This window comes from Balaenoptera borealis (assembly GCF_965194805.1).
Source record: "Balaenoptera borealis genome assembly, chromosome: 12".
NCBI classification, from domain to species: Eukaryota; Metazoa; Chordata; class Mammalia; order Artiodactyla; family Balaenopteridae; genus Balaenoptera; species Balaenoptera borealis.
In genome coordinates this window covers 92,278,384-92,295,735 of record NC_138869.1, presented here as the reverse complement: position 1 = coordinate 92,295,735, position 17,352 = coordinate 92,278,384, and the positions used below count along the sequence as shown (strand labels likewise).

General features: G+C 38.6%; 1 protein-coding gene across 3 annotated transcripts in view; it reads left to right on the top strand.

Moving 5' to 3' along the window:
• HDGFL1 (HDGF like 1) overlaps positions 1-17,352 on the top strand; it is a 740,887-nt gene that overhangs the window by 4,763 nt on the left and 718,772 nt on the right. The gene's annotated exons all lie outside the window — the stretch shown is intronic.

Here is a 17,352-nt window from a genome sequence, read left to right as displayed (position 1 = left end):
GAATAAAAACTTTACTATGTAATAACAACAGAAACTGTACATTTGTTTAATCTTTATGGTAGACATTAAGTTTTTATAGTGGTCATTAAGAGTCTTATATTCTTTCTTTTATGTCTTATAATTCATTCTTGATCATCTCTGTGAGAAAGCCATTCGAAATTCACATAAATACTGTTGGTAATATAAAAAGTATTTTGATACAGTATTTACTTTCCTTGTTTAGCAGTTGTTTGCCATGGAAAGTGAGAGTTTTCTTTGTTTAGAATAGGTTGCTTTGAAATGATTTAAGTTGTAGGATTTGATCCTCAAAATGATTCAAGATCAAGGTGGTTTTAAATGCTACAGATGGAGAATATCATTGATATATTACTGTAATTGAGAAATGTTAAGGTATGGTCAAAAACATAATTGGGAATTGGAAATATTTTTATCCCGCTGTAAGTAAAAAGTATTATGATTTGCTTTTTTTTAGTTGTAGAAACTTGGACAAATTACTTCATCTTCCTGGACTTTAGTTTGTCATCTATAAAATGAAGGGTTAGGTTAAAGAAACTTGAAGAAATCTTTTAGCTTCAAGATTTTTGTGATTTGTTGATTGCTCCTGTAATTAAGGCACATCCTCTCTTGTGAAGTTCATTTTTAAATTGTTGAACAGTAGAGTTACTGACATGGAAAACTTTATGTGTATTAACAACAATTATTTTGTATGACTGTTTAGCTCAGGGAATATTAGTTCAAGAAATAGGCTTTAAATTTTCTGTGAAGTATACTTTCGGCAAAGTGTGTTGCATGGAAACGTCAGATTTCCTGAAATGTTTTCAACAAAAGTTTATCTGCTGGAATATTTTGGGGTGTGTGTGTGTGTGTAGAGTGCAGTATTATTTCCCAACAAATGTTTTACCTACAAATGTCTGATGTGAATATCTTTGAATCTGTTTTAATGGCCACCCAGCATTGGGCTCAGAGGTTTAGAAACAAGACTCTGGAATGAAACAGACCCGAGTTTGAATCCTCATCTTGATAACCCTGGCCAGTTTACTTGCTTTCCTGGGGTCTCAGTTTTCTCATTTGTAAGTGGGGAGCATAACACTTATCCCATGAAGTTGTTGTGGGGAATATATTTTTTAAAACCATATGTGTAAGAAAAAACTTAACTGAGGGGCAAGCATCTGTAAGTATGTTTAGTTATAATAAAAGCTACTACTATTGCCTTTCACAACGAATCAGTGATGTTTTGATACTTCCAACTTTCTTTGTTGACTGCCTTGCAAGTTTCAAGCCACATTAACCAAAAGTATTCACTGAAATATTCAAAGTCAGTTTGGATAGAAGTTTTCACATGTTTAAATATGTTCTTTTCTCTAAAAATATGTTCTATTCAAGTTTTTTTATCCAGTTAAGCATGGATTAATTCACTTCAACAAACATTTATTAAGTTTTGTTACGTATAAACGTGTTACCGAAGGTCATGACTTCCTCTTGTACTATGTGGCCTTTCCTTTTCCTTACAGAAATTTCTGTAAATTGAGATAAGAGCAAGTTTCTAGAATTGATGTACACAAATTCTCTATTTTCAATGTTGTCAGTGAGGAGTAAACTTAGATATAGTTTAAAAAACTTTGTTCATTCACTTTTCAGCTATGATATAAAGTGATGGTTCAGTGATTTCTTGATGAGGAAATCAAGAACTATAGCACATTTTCTGACATTAGTTTTTATAGAATGGTCTTTATTTAAATAAAAAACCTCACAGTTAGTACATACAACACTTAGAAGAATAGCATATCATGGTGAAATGAAGTTTAAAGTCTTGGATTTTCATTTTCCAGATCTGTAATTTAGCAAAATACATGGCCATCCCTGAGTGATAATTTAGTTTGAAGGAGATTATATTCATTTACCCTTAGGAAGTTTCTGATGGGAATATTAAAGTACTGTTTCTCCTCATTTGTAATTTATCAGCAGAGAGTTGCCTGGAAATGATAACAATTTAAAAGAAAAACATGGGATAAATCAATATTAAAATGGGAAACTTTTTTTCCATATGTATCCACAACTTTCTGTTTGTGGACAACATCTATTTTAATCAGCAGATTATATATCTTTAGTATAGCAGCTACTAACATAAAAATTTGTAATTTCAGAGTTTAAAATGATAAAGTCCTTAAAGTTTTTCTGTGATGTTAATTCTTAGGTTATAACCAAATATACGTAATAACTTTACTCTAAGTATCAAATTTTATAGTCTTGGTTATTTAAAACTGTTTGTTGACATGATTAGTTTGAATTATTGAAACCAGAAAAATCTGCCAAGGTACTCACAAGAAACTTACATAGGAAGAAAATCTAAATGTTCAGCTCTGCTTTCTAAAATGATAAATACAACACCTACTAAGCATCTTACAAGTAAATAGAAAGCATTTATTTAACTTTGAACTTTATAATAAGTCTAGGGGGTGATCAACTGAATATTTTGTTATATTTTGAGTACCATTTCTACTTATTTATTTAATTGAAGTTTAGCTACTTACTTATTTGCTATGAGTTTCTTTAGGAACATTAAGTGGTCCGAAATTTACTTTGATTTCTTCTTTATGGCCTCAAATTTCCTGACTTTTAAGTGTCAGTCATTTCTAAAAACTTTGATGGTATTTCTGCCCATTATTGTTGAAGATACAGGTGTTTAGAAATATATTTATCATGAATCTATGAAGCCTACTTCGTTCATTCATTCTTTCCTCATTCATTCTTTTAAGTAATATGCCATCTATGTGTCAGGCATTGCTCTAAGCACTGAGGATACAGAAGAAATAAAAATTTTTGGACTCTTGGAGCTTTTACTAGTGACAGTAAAACATATGTTAAAAGGTGACAACTACTGTTGAGAAAAATAAACCAGGAAAGGGAGATGGGGAGTAGGAGGAAAGGGGGTTGCAATTTTCAATGGGATGGCCAGGGAAGACCTCACAGAGAAGGTGACATTTGAGGAATGATATAAAGGAAATGAAGGAATGAGCCACATGATATCGGGCAGAAGAGCATTCAGGCAGAGGCGTGCCAAGCGTCTAGTTTATCAACAGAAAGCAAGGCAGGCATAGTGGCTGGAGTGGACTGAGCAAAGGGAACAATGGTAGGAGATGAGGTCAATGAGGAAATAGGAGTATGGTGAGTAGATCACATGGATCCTTAAAGGCCATTGTGATTTTATACTGAGGGAGATGGGGTACCAATGAAGGGGTTTAAACAATGATTGACCTGATATAACTAATGCTGTAACAGAGTGACTCTGGCTGGTGGCTTCAACGAGATCAAAGATGGGCAAGGGCAGAAACAGGGAGACCATTTCGGAAGCTATTTCAGCTATCAAGTGAGAGATGATGGCAACTTGGACAAGGGTAAAAGCAGCATGGAGGTAGTGAGAAAGGATTGAATTCTGAAAATATTTTGGTTGGAGGAATTTCTGGTGGACTGGATAGGAAGTATGACAGAAAGAGAGGAGTCAAGTCTGAGATTTTTTTTTGACCCAAGCACCTGAATGGACCCAATGCCCATGCACTGAGATGAAGTGTGCACTCGGGGTGGGGGAGACTAGGAGCTCAGTTTGAGCACATTAGGATACTTAAAGCATCTAGGCAGTTTGATACACAAGTTTGGTTTTCAGGGAAGAAACCTACAAATTTGTGAGTTGGAAGAAATTAAATGCTATTTGGGGACTTCCCTGGTGGTCCAGTGGCTAAGACTCTGTGCTTCCACTGCAAGAGACACGGGTTCAATCCCTGGTAGGGGAACTAAGATCCCTCATGCCATGTGGCCAAAAAATAAAAATAAAAAAAAAATTTAAATGCTATGTAAGGTCATGAGACTGGATGAAATCACTAAGGGAGTGAGTATAGAAAGGAAAGAGGTCTAGATACTGAGCCTTGGAGCTCTCCAGATTTAGAAGTGGGGAAGATGAGAAGGGGCAAGTAAAGAATAGTGAGAAGGGGCTGCCAACTGAGGGGGAAGCCCAGTGAAGAGAGTGTGTCCAGGAGGAAGGCAAAGTCGTCTGGGTCAAGTGCTGCTCATGGATTGAGCAAGATGACAGTTGAGAATAGACCTTCGGGGTTAGGCCTTTGGGAGGTCAATGCTCTTTGGTAGTCTTGGCTAGAGCCGTTTTGATAAATGGTGAGCGATCACATCTTTTTCCTAATTTGTGTGGGCCATTACATACCTTTAAAAAAACCTTATGTATTCGAAATAAAATTTGTCAGTGCTTTATAATTGATAAAATGCTCTTGCATATGTTATCTTAGTTAAGTCTCATAGTAGTCTAAGAGAGATGGGATGATAATATCCATGTTTATCTTACAGAAGAAGAAATTGAGACTCAGAAGTAAAGTGATTTGTTCAAAGTCACCCAAATATAAGATAGAGCTTTTTTTTTTTTTAAACTTCATACCCTTTGCCATTCACAATAGGGGAGATAGTAATAATAAAACAAATTCCAATACAATGTGACAGAGGTGATAATAGCGATATATAAAAGGTATAGAATTAAATCAGGGCAGGGAGTGATTGTTTTTTGGGGTCAGGGAAGACTTTCCCAAGTTGGGATTTAAAAGATGCATAGCATTTTAACATGTAGTCAAAGGGAGGAACGTTCTAGGCTTGGAAAATATGATGTGCAAAAACGTGGAGGGATGAAACATGGGGTGATAACTGGAATGTATTTGGGATGTTTAAGCCATTTGATTCATGCTGAACATGAAAGAAAGTAGAGGAGAGATAGGCTGGAATGACAGCAAGTGCTAGTTCAAGCTTGGATTGAAATATGTTTTTAGTAAAACAGCTACTAGGTGCCATCTTAAATGTATCTCATGTCACACAAGATAGTATGCAACCTAGTTAGAAATGTCTGAATATATATATATATATACATCACCACAAATGCATTGTCTTTGTCACTTCAGGCTGCTATAACCAAGTACCATAGACTCGGTGGCTTATAAACAGCAGAAATTTATTTCTGTCAGTCCTGGAGGCTGAGTAGCCCAAGATCAAGGTACTGTGTCTGGTGAGGGCTGGCTTCCCGGTTCATAGATGCTGTTTTCTTGCTGTGGTCTCACATGGTGGAAGAGGCAAGGGAGCTAGCTCTCTGGGAGCTCTTTATAAGGACACTAATCCCATTCATGAGGGCTCCACTCTCATGACCTAATCACCACCCAAAGGCCCGGCCTCTAAATACTGTAATTTTGATATTTTTAGGTTTCAGCATATGAATTTTGGGGGGATACAAACATTCAATCTGTAGCATGTGTATCTTCGAAATTCTATTCTTCCTTCAAAATTAAATGTGTATGTGAATCATATACCACTGAAAAAGCTCTGGTGACTGTATTTCTAGTCTGTATCCATCAGGATGCTTTTGGCTTCAAGTAAGAAATACTTAAGTGAGGATTTTTATTTTATTTTATTTTTTGGTTCCACCTTAAATAAATTTGGATTAGGGCTATTTCAAGAGCATCTAATTTAACAGCTCAGCAAATGTCATGCATGGTTCCTGGTTAGCTGGCTTTCTCCTTCTGGTCCTGAGATAGCTGCTACAGCTTCAAGCATCATGTTCCCACATGGGAACCTAAGACAGGAAGGATTGAATCCTTACTTTGTCTCTCTCTCCCCCCCCCACCCCCATATATACACACACACACACACACATATATATATATGTAAATGTACAGAGTTGTGCAACCATCACCATTTTTAGAACTTTTTATTACCCCTAAAATATCCCCTGTGCCCAATGCAATCAATTTCTCTTATCACCCTCTGATCTCAGGTAACCACTAATGCAGTTTCTGTCTCTAGATTTGCCTTTTCTGGACATTTCACACATAAATGGAATTATACAATAGTGATCTTTTTGTCTGGCTTCTTTTGCTTACCATAAAGTTTTTGAAGTTCATCCGTATTGTAGCATGTATCAGTACCTTGTTCCTTTTTATTGCTGAGTAGTGTTTTATTGTATGGATATACTGCACTTTTTCTATTCAGCAGATGAAGGGCATGTAGGTTGTTTCCGTTTTTTAACTAGCATGAATAATGCTGCTAGGAACATTTATGCGTAAGTTTTTGTATGGACACATGTTTTCATTTCTCTTGGGTAGCTAGGTAGGAGTTGAATTGCTATATTGTATGGTACATTATTAAACTTTTTTGTGAAACCGCCGAACTGTTTTCCAAGGTGGCGACAGCATTTTGTGGGTTTGAGGGTTCCACCAGTAATGCGTGAGGCTTCCAGTTTCTCCACATCCTGGCCTTTTATATCTTTTAAGGAGTGAGGAAAACTTTCAAAGAAGTCCATGAGAAGATTCCCAGGGTAACTACAGAGGGCCATGATGAAACCTAGTCACTAGCAAGGGGGATGCGATTGCTCTGAATGGCTCAGACTGATCAAGTGGCACCCTGAGCCTGAGAAGACGCCCATCATGTCTATCAGTACATAGTGTCAGAACGAAATTGAAGGGAGATGGCTCATGGGTAGGTAACCAACAGAGTCAGCCAATAGGCTGTGTGTCAGGCTAAGGACCTGTGATAGAAACATACGAAGTAGAGCCAAGTGTTTATATTACAATTATGATTTAAATGGTAGCCACAAACTTGAACAGAAATAACCCATTCTATTGGAATTCAGGTTATTTTCTGCTTATTATGTGAAGAATTTTTGAAAATTAACCTGTCCAAACTAATAGCAAAATAAGCATAGCCTTGGTGAGTGACTCTGGGCAGTTGCTAAGCCCCAGCATTCCTTTCCTATGAAGTACCATGTAACATTTTTGGCATCCCAGTAACAGTTTTTTATAATCTTGGTTAAGTGTAAGTTAACAGCCACCAAATCCTGTCTATATCCTTAAGATATAGAAAGATATTTAGACTATTTTAAGTGTTGGACAGCCTGGTGGCACCTTGAAAAAAAGTATTTGAGCTTTGATGGCAACAAAAACCCCACAAGACTATATTTTATAGTCCTAACTTATTCTTCCTGTTAATTGTTTTTAAATATATCTTTTATTGGGTGGTGTGACATACATAAGGATAGATAAACTTGCAGTGTGTGTAGGAGATTGATGCTACCCTGTCTTACAAAACCCAGAATATGTGGGTCAACGTATTCGTTTCAGTGAATGATGGAGTTTCAAGTGATTCATACTTGAAAGTCCCTGAAAATCTGATAATTAGAATGCATAAATAAGTAATTCTAAAAATTTAGGCAGATACAGATAACTGTGGAGGGAAATTATGTTTGAAATTGATTTCTGTGACCCTCTAGCTCTTACAGTTATTTTCTTCTTTCTTCAAATCTTAGAGTAGACACCTAGTAGACTATGATACCTAAAATTTTGTACTGTAGTTTTAATACTAACATTTTGCAGTATACAGTGACTTAAAAGTCCAAACAACTCCAGTAGTTCTCTCATAATGAGCCACTGATGGGGAAAGCCAAGAAGAGAAATTTAAGTTTCTTAATTATTGGTCTGAGTGGGTATAAAGTATATGTCTTAAAATTCATAGTTCAGTGTTCTGTTTCTCAGAGAAGTGATAACTATCCAGAAACCTCAGACATTTGTGCACCAATATCTTATACATCCTCTTATTTGAGCCTCACTCCAATCCCAATGTAGTAGGTGTTAGTGACATTCTCATTTTACAGGGAAGAAATTGGGGTTCAGAGAAGTATCTGGCCCAAGTAACCAAACTGGTAAATGGAATATCACAAATCCATTCATTAGGGAACCAGCAGTGTAAATTAAGACAAGAAAGAATATCCCTTTGAGAGGTTCTGCTGAACCTGATAACATTTCCAGTTTCACGTTGATGATTTACCCTTATTCTGCAGGTTCTGTGAATATATTTTGAGACCCAAACATTGAATCAGGCTTAAAAAGAGGACCCTCTGCTCTGCTGGTGTTTTAGATTCCTGCTCGTGTTGCAAGCAGCAGTTGGGAAGCCGGCAAGATGGTGAAACTAGTCGGTGTTCAAGAGTTTTACTTGTCGGATTTTAATGGGATGGTATCATTACTTGTAATGTATTTTAATACATTATTTATAATGTATTGTAATGCATAAATAATTGTAATGTTCTGGATTTTCAAATGATGTATCAAAGATGATACGTAACAATGTTCATAGAGTGGTCTTTCTGTAGCAAAAGAAAAATGGGTTTTGGAACATCTTTCCATTCTGTTTCTTCTTCAAGGAAGATGTCCAAGGAAGAGCCCTGGGTAGAGCTTATGAATCCGGAATGGAAAACCCTGAGTAGAGGACCTCCCTGTGACTTCAGCTTACTTTGTCTTTGCCCTTAGGTGTCTCTCTTCCTCTATATATGTATGAAAAAGGACTCCATGTAGTGACATACTCTTTGTCCGTAGATCTAGCTCCTGTTCTGGGCTGTCTACTTTGGTGAGCAACTGTTCTGGACTGCGGTGAGGCTCTAGGGGCCCTTCTTGGGGCCTAGGCCAGAGGTCGGCCTAAGTGACCTGGTCCCTGCCATCTTTCCCTCGTCCCGGGGTTGGTCTTCTTAGGCTTCTGGTTCTTACGGCTTCGATAGGGGGAATAGGACTTCTCTAAAAGTCTAGAGCAGAATTGGCCAAGCTGGAGATGCTTTGCTTCCTTTCCCTTGGACTTGGCCTTTCAATGGTGTGGGTGTCTTTTCTGGGGGGCAGGGGTATACAGTGTTTATATTTTATTATACTTACATTTAAATTTCACCATTAAATACTGAGCATAAGTATTTAAGTAGATGCTGGCCTCATGTTCAGATTTTCAAAATGTAAAGATAAATGGATGGACAACTTTAAGGATGTGATGGATTAGACATTGAGGAATATATTAAACAATTAGAGAATCTAGGGGGTGGTAAAATTTCGTCTCTACACATTTACACATTTAGTGGCACAAGAAAACTCTAGGGACATGGAGACATAGGTAAAACTTTGGGTTGCAATTGGAGGAAAAGCCCGTTCAGGAGTTGTGGGTGTCTTTAATCAGGAGACTTCCTGAAAAAGAGGGGCTTTTCCACAGTAGAAGGAAGAAGAGAACTTGAACCTCCCTCGACACTTCACACCAGAAGTTCCATTGCCTACACTTTTTGTGGCCCTCATATTGTGTCCCCGAGGCTTATTTTGGCCTGGACCCAAGTCTTCATAGCTCCTGTTTGGATTGAAGGGTGAACCCTAGATATTATGGGCGAGGTGGAGTGCATAACTGAGCCCCTTTCAATTATTTCATTGGGATGCAAGGAAGATGTAGAAGAAAGGAGTTGTCCCCAAACGCAGAACACCCAAAGGTGGGCAGTTCTTGGCTCTCACTTTGCACAGTGACTCCATGTTTCCACCTCAAATTCTATTTAGCCCCTACCTCAAAGTGACATTCTAGAGAGCTGTCCCTTCCTGTCTGCCCCCTTCCTCATGAAGAATCTCACACTGCACTAGCACATCAAGGATGATAGTTCCTAATGGTGGGTTAGTATAGAATGGAGAGCCCATCAGGGTTTGACACAATTAGTTATGATGAAATACGTCCTACTGTATTTGACCTCAGAGATTATAGTAAAGAGATGGTAATGTAACAAAAAATTACTAGCCTATGTTTTCAGCTTCTTTTATATTTTGCAGATTAGTGTAGTTAAAAGACTAAAAAAAAGGCACTTGTTGTCATTCTGTCTTTGGGATAAATAAACCTTGCTTCTATCATAATATGTTTTCAGTATTTGTCTCAGCGTGAGAATTTGGGTGAAAGTTCATGGAATTTTTTTCTTCAAAAATTTCTGTTGAATTCTGCCTGACTCTGCAGCCAAATTCAAAATTCTCACTTGACTGCAATGATTAAACTAGTATACCTGAATAGATTGTGTAGGTTTCTAACTAAATGGCTGTAAGAGTGCATTTGAGATGCAAGCAAACAAACAAGAGCAAGAAGCATCATGTTATCGTTATTCTACTGCCAAGTCCTTGCTATGGAGGGTGGCCTCCTGAGTTCTCAGAGTTTGTGTGTGCTGAGGATTCCGAAGCCAGGGATGGGTTTGGCTAACTCTGGCTTGGTATTCAGATCACCTTTGGAACATAGGAAGGGATCCAGGTGCCCAGAAAAGGGGCTCAGAGTCTGAGCATCTTGTAATTCCCATCTTATTTTCTGACTCTTGGCTTTGCATCAATTTAATTCTTATTTACCAACTGATTCAAGTTTGCTATGCAAATTCCATGACTTGGTGCGCAGGTTCAAATAGTTTATCTTTGCATATCCTGGCCACTTGTGCTCCTCAGTTGTTTTAGTCACTGACCTTAACTCTGCCTGGTGGTATCCTGCTACTGCTTCTTTATTTATTTATTTATTTATTTATTTATTTATTTATTTATTTTTGGCTGCGTTGGGTCTTCGTTGCTGCGTGCAGGCTTTCTCTAGTTGCCGTGAGCGGGGGCTACCCTTCATTGCAGTGCGCAGGCTTCTCACTGCGGTGGCTTCTCTTGTTGCGGAGCATGGACTCTAGGCGTGGGCTTCAGTAGTTGTGGCACACGGGCTCAGTAGTTGTGGCTCGCAGACTCTAGACTGCAGGCTCAGTAGTTGTGGCGCACGGGCTTAGTTGCTCCGCGGCATGTGGGATCTTCCTGGACCAGGGCTCGAACCCCTGTCCCCTGCATTGGCAGGAGGATTCTTAACCACTGCACCACCAGCGAAGTCCCCTGCTACTGCTTCTTGCCCTTGGTTCTTACCTTCTTTAGATCTCAATCCCCAGAGCTCATCAATTTCAGCGGCTCCTGGCCAACCCCAGTGATCTCAGGTTCTACCTCCTGTTCTTATGGAATAATATTGGATCCTAATATGTTGCTAAAAATAGTACTCTAGCATATTTCCAAAATCAGAACTCTCCATTTGCTATCACTTCTGCTCTTTTCCAGGGAATTACTTTGATTCAGTTACCAAAAATGACATCTCCGGAGTACGGTGAAATACAGAGCCTCTCAATCATCTAAAAAGAATCAAGCTGTGCTGAGTACTATTTTTATGCCAAATGTATCTGAGTGTTCTGAGTCTTTGAAAACTGGTGATGGATGAATACTATAGGTGGTGGTTCTTTATTAACCAAGCTATTTGATGAATCCACATAAGGAATTGTAGCAAACTAGCTGAAACAAGTTAGCCTTGGTGGGAGACCTTCTGGAGTGATGAATAAGAGTAGGGCATTTTGTTTTGAGTTGCTTAAACCCAGAATAAGCCTAATTTACAAGCATCTGTTGACCGAAAGTCTCTTGCTGGTAAAATTGGATGCTTCAGAAACGGGCTGGATGCCTGGGTACAGTGGAAGGAGGGAGAATTTTCATGGTATATTCTTGTGTATCATTTGAATTTTGAACTATGTGACTGTATTTTACCCAGTAGAAACAGGAGGATAAAAGGAAAAAAGGAAGGAAGGGAGGGAGGAAAGAAACTAATTACAGGGAAAAATACATCAATTAAGTAATATTTCGAAGTCACGTGCTTATATGAAGCACTTTGCAAAGCTCTCGGGAGATAAAAGTGTATAGTAAAAGGAATTCTTCAGAGATTCCTAGATGCTAGTCTTTAGGGAAATGATCTCTAAAGCTGTCAACCACCCCATAAATTAGGCATTGTTATCCACATTTTGCAAGTGAGGAAATGGAAGCTGTTAAGGGTAGAGTTGAGAGTTGGACCCAGGTGTGTCTGACTCCAAACACTGTGCCATGCGCCTATCTTAGCTTGGGTTGCTATAACAAAATACTGCAGACTGGGTGGGTGAAACAACAGACATTTATTTCTCACAGTTCTGGAGGCTGGCAAGTCCAAGATCAAGGTGCGGGCAGAGTCAGTGTCTGGTAAGAGCCTTCTTCCTGTTTTGCAGATGGCTGCCTTCTTGTTGTATCCTCACTTGGTGGAGAGAGATCTCTGGTCTCTTCGTACCTTTATAATGGCACCAATCTCATCATCAGACCTCCACCCTCATGACCTCATTCAAACCCAATTACCTCCCAAAGATCTCACTTCCAAATACCATCACATTGGAGACCAGGGTTTCAACATACGAATTTTGGGAGAGACACAAACATTCAGTCCATAGCACTACCTCTCCAACAAAGATACAGCATAAGGGATCTGTAAATATTCTCTAGTATCAACTCTCTGATCAAAACTGGCTTTAAGCAAAATTGTCATGTAGTAGACATTTGACTGCTACTGTCTTCAGTTCTCATTCTCTCAATCCCCTTTTCTTCCTTTGTTATTTTCCCTCCTTCTCTTTGTCCTCTTTCCTTTTCTTGATCATCCAGAGCAGTTGAGTCTCTCAAGATGTTATTCTATCCATCCATCCACCCATCCATCCATCCACCCATCTATCCACCTACCCATCCATCCACCTACCCATCCATCCATCCACCCATCTATCCACCTACCCATCCATCCATCCACCCATCTATCCACCTACCCATCCATCCATCCACCCATCTATCCACCTACCCATCCATCCATCCACCCATCTATCCACCTACCCATCCATCCATCCACCCATCTATCCACATACCCATCCATCCATCCATCCATCTATCCACCTACCCATCCATCCATCCACTCATCTATCCACCTACCCATCCATCCATCCACCCATCTATCCACCTACCCATCCATCCATCCACCCATCTATCCACCTACCCATCCATCCACCTACCCATCCATCCGTCCACCCATCTATCCACCTACCCATCCATCCATCCACCCACCTATCCACCTACCCATCCATCCATCCACCCATCTATCCACCTACCCATCCATCCATCCACCCATCTATCCACCTACCCATCCATCCACCTACCCATCCATCCACCTACCCATTCATCCATCCACTCATCTATCCACCTACCCATCCATCCATCCACCACACATCCACATGTAAGGACTGGACTAGATGCTGGAGACACAAAGTTGAGCAAAAATGGACATGGTTCTTGCCATCATGTAGCTTAAGAGGAAAAGAGGCATCTGTGTCTGAATATCTTGGGGGAACTCTACACACTGTGCAGCCCCTTTTGGAGGCTCAGCGGGCCCTCTAAACACCCTGAGATGTCCATTGCTTAGAGTTTCACTTTTTTTTTTTTTTAAACTTTTCAAATATGGAATGATGGTCCCACTGTGATGTGTCCTGGAGTGTAATAATTTGGGGCAGCAGAAAACTTTCTGTGCCTCTCAGTTGCTCACTACAGCCGTGAAAAGATTAGCCCCAAGACAAACAACAAAAACAACAATAAAAACAAAAACAGGAACAAAAAAAATGTACGAGATTATAATGGGGTGGGAAAAAAACGGAAAGGAGTGCAGTAAAATTAAGATGATGTAATAAGCAAGGGACCGTAAGAACAGCCAGAATGATAAAGACTACTGGGCTGAAAGCGGCCCTTCAGAAGCTCACAAAATCATTTGAGAACATCTGAAAGAAGATAAGCAGAGCCTCGTCTAGTCCCAGGAGAACCGTCCAAGTTTAGGCAACCTGGACCACATTCCCTGAACTCAGGCAGAAGGTTTGTTGATACCACCCAGTGTAGCACCTACTTAGGATGCTCTGCTTGGTTTTCAGTCATTTCAGTTTGATGGCTGGTAGCCCTGCCTCCCAAAGAGATCAGGTCCTAATATCTGGAACGTGTAAATATTACCATATAAAGAAAATGGTCTTTGCAGATGTGATTAAGTTAAGGATCTTGACATGGAGTGATTGTCCTGGGTTATCTGGGTGGCCCTAAATCCAATCACAAGTGTCCTTCAAAGAGAGAGGCAGAAGATCAACCCCACAGAGCAGAGCAGAAGGTGATATGAAGATGGTGGCAGAGATTAGAGTGATAGGGCCACATTCCAAGAAATGCCAGCATCCGCCACAAGCTAGAAGAGACAAGGAATAGCCTCTGACGGGCACATGGCCCTGTCAACACCTTGATTTTTGACATCTGGCCTCCAGAATCGCGAGAGAATAAATTTCTGTGGTTTTAAGTCATGGAGTTTGTGATAGTTGGTTACAGCAGCCCTAGGACACTAATAAAGTTTGTAAACTCTCTGAGTGCCAGGCAATGTCTTCTCCTCTGTACTGGACTTCTTCTCAGCATTCAGAATTCTGCACATAATAGGCATTCAAATACTCAAGTACTTGAACTAACTGACTTCACTGGTTCAGCCATTCAGAGCCTCAAGACTAGTATTTAAAATTTTATTGGAATAGACGTGAGACCAGAAAGATCTGGATATTCACTTGCAAAAGAAGGAATTAATACCCCCAAGGCTTAGTCTCTTGTGAGTTTGTTTCATCTTAAAGCTTGGAGTTACACTGCCTTTTAATGTAGCAATTCTTTTGCTATACTGGAATATTAATAATACCACTGAGGGGGACTTCCCTGGTGGTCCAGTGGTTAAGACTAAGAGCTTCCGCTACAGGGAGCGTGGGTTCAATCCCTGGTCGGGGAGCTAAGATCCCACGTGCCGTGCAGTGCAGCCAAAAAAATAATAATATTACCACCAATACCACCAAGAAGACTTCATCTAGCAGAACAAGAAAAGCGAGTCATTCCAGGCAATGGTTTGACATCTTAATTAGATATTTCCTTGGTGCTGGATTTCTCTTCTTTTGCACTGACAGTATCTAAATGACAGTGTTCTGGGATTTCTGGTTCAAAAACAAAATGTCTTCTGCTCAAATCTTCCATGAAATGTCATTTTGAAACTATGAGCTTAGTTCTTATTCAAGCAGAACCCTTAGTATATTTACTGGGACTTTAGCTGAATAGGCACTGTAGGATCATGTTTTTTGGGAAATAGAAACATTTTGTTTTTACATATAGGGAAGCTGTAGAAAAGAATTTGGAATCTTCACTCAGTAGACTGACCTGGTGGTGAACATTATTCTCCCTATATTATGGCGTTTCTTTATTTTCCTTCTGTAGGGAAACAAGGTCTCCTCTAAGACCATTCCTCTAGGATCTCAGTTACCTTATATAGCCATGTAGCAGTTAAAATAAATGTTAGAACATTTAGCTGATATTATTAAACTAATGGCAAAGGAAAGGCAAATCACATACCATGCAGTGTTGTGGAATGTGTTGATTTTTTGTTGATCTATAGAGTGTAAGTAGTGGTTTCTTTACAGATTTACTGTGAGATTCATTTTTTAAATCACTTATATCATTGCCTGATGCCACATAGAAATGTTAATACACTCCTAGACTTTACAATATTTGGTCACTTTCATTGATTTTAGTAAGAAAGTCTAGCAGATAATTACAGTAGTATGGCTAAAGTGAAATGCAGTTAATCTCCACCGTGGCTACGCAGGTGGGTGGGGTGAGGATTAGATTTGAAAGAGATCTTGTCCCCTCTTGAGTAAACAGAAATTGCATTTGCATGATTACTTTATCTTCTGATTAAGCTTGAAATTGACATTAGACAGTTTTAGCTTTAAATCAACCCACCTCACATATCCAATTAATGAAATCCTTGAATTGTTGTTGACACCATCCCCTTCCCAATTTGCCATATTTTAAATATCCTCCAAATATGCCATTTAGTTTTTACTGCTAATAGCTACAGCACGATGAACGAAGTATTAAGTGGTGTGATTGGGACCTTGCCTAAAATGTTCCTTATGAAATTCCCTAGACTTTGCCTTATTTCGCCTACAACATAGCAGTTGCTCAATAAATAATTATTTAACTGAATGAATGAATGATTGAATAATGATTAAAATCCACACATTTGGTGTCAGCAAAGCTTTAACTAGCAAATTAGGTGTCATGAGCTCACATATCAACTTTGTAATTCTCATCTTGTGCTGAAGGTGAGAACAGAAGGATATTCTTAACAGTTTACCCACTGCTGTCCAAGAGAAATATAATGAGAGCCACAAACGTGAGCCACATGCATAATTTTAAATTTTCTAATAGTTAGTCCCATTAAAAAAGGAAAAAGAAACTAATGAAATTATTTTTGGTAATATATTTGAACTCTGATATTGAACATATAATTTCAACATATAATCAAAATAAAAATAATTGAGATATTTTACCTTCTTTAGTTTTTGAAGTTTTATGTGTGTTTGTACTTACATTTCATCTCAAATTGGCTTTGCCTTGTTTCAAGTGCTCAAAAGCTACATATGGCTAGTGGCTACCATATTGGATAGCGCATGTTTATACCATCTGGTGGCTCCTATTTTAAGTAATTAGTCTCGCTAACTAGATGTAAAATTCGGATTTTATAAGCTATTGAGTGGGATAGGTGTATAGTCCTGTCAATGAACTGATAAAAAATTATATCAGCTATGTAACTGAAACAGAATTTACAAAATTAAAAAAAAAATCATCATTTAGAGATTGTGTAAAATATGTAATGCCCTCTAGATTTTTGAGTCCACGGCCAAGCTTCCATTGCTCTGAGATTCAGATTTTCTCCTATGCTGTAGTGGAGCAAGTTAATTATCCTCTCTTAAGCCTCAGCTTCCTCTTCCATAAAATGGGAGTAATATTTATCTTAAGGTATAACGTTAACATTTCCAAAGGATTTAATGATGAAGCCCCGAGTACTCATTGTTAGCTGGAATTAGTTCTTATTTAGTATTTTCTTTTGCACACAAAACTCTAGGAAAAAAATGGGTGATTTCTCCCCTATATTTGCTAATCTTTTCATAATATTTTTTTCCGAAGTCAACTCCCCATTGTGGCAAGAACTTGATGTGATTATGTGATGAATATAAGATCATCGACATTTTGTTTAAATTGGTTCAACATGGGCTGCTCCAGGTAGCTCCTGTACAGGGGGCTGTGGAGGATGCCAGGATAATACAAGACTGGCATTTACAGATAAGAAAACTTGGGAGACCCTTAGTTGACTTTCTTGAGCTATTGAACTGAATTTGGAGATTCCATGAATGCATTTCTATTAAACATATACCAATATCAAGCCAAAATCTATTAGCTAGTGGGGAAAGGTGATCATGGTAGAGAATTAATTACAAATACATCTAGACTTTTCATTCTACATAAGACCTATTTTGCCTTCTGTACTTTACTGATTTTATACATTTTGGGAATATGAAATTTATGATAGAAAAAGGTTCTAAGCCATTTTTGTTTACCTTGCTTTGGGTAAGGGTGAAACATATAATAAGAGATCCCTGGAGATACTAGCTAAAATTTCTTTTAGCATCCTACCAAAGCACATCTAAGCTTGGTCAAACACTTGTTTTCTAGTTTTAAATGATATGAATATGTAACATTTCCTCTGATACTTCCTAGGAATTTTTTCATAACTTAAGTACCTTTATTTACATGTAGT